Raw genomic sequence first — 756 nt, 5'->3', positions numbered from 1 at the left:
CAGCTTCCTCCTTTCTCTTAATCTCTCTGTGTCTCATACATAAAACTCGCGCAACGTACACGCACAAATACCACTCTCTATGTACATCATATTTGCATTTGCTATACTAAAGAAATATTTAGTACATTTATTCAAACTCAGAACCTGAGGAAGTATTGAAGAACCATGCTCGGATGCCAGAGTACTAGAGAAAAAAAATATTGATGATATAACACAAGATAAATATCTTTATGGCAAACTGACGAGAAAACAAACAATACTTATATACAAAAAAAGTCAACGAACTGACTGGCATTCTACAATTGGTATCGCCAGAGCATTCCTAAATGACTGACAAACAGAGAGAAGAAAATAAAAACAATATATTGGAATGAACATACAACGTGTTACTAACTCACATAATTAGACATAATGAAAATAATAAAAAAAAAATTATATACCTTAAAACATCCTAGTACAAGACCATCACACTTCAATCACATTATTTCTCGATTCCAATTAACAATGAACATATAAATATTTGACACTCTGTGAAAGACAACTTGTGCAGGCTTGAAAGGGCCAATGACATCCTGACAATCCTTAAAGCCTTATACAATGTGCCGTTTCAGTCACTGGCTCTGAAGCTTGGGGTTCAGCGTAACGTCATCTCACCCAAGGCTTCAATACAAGGCTACTATGTCGTGTGCTCTCATCATAATGCTCGCGCGAATATATATCTCTCTTTATCTGCAACATCTTCGAAGATCCTTTTAA

Source organism: Penaeus monodon, chromosome 29 (genome assembly GCF_015228065.2).
Source record: "Penaeus monodon isolate SGIC_2016 chromosome 29, NSTDA_Pmon_1, whole genome shotgun sequence".
NCBI classification, from domain to species: domain Eukaryota; kingdom Metazoa; phylum Arthropoda; class Malacostraca; order Decapoda; family Penaeidae; genus Penaeus; species Penaeus monodon.
This window is presented reverse-complemented; position numbering follows the sequence as displayed.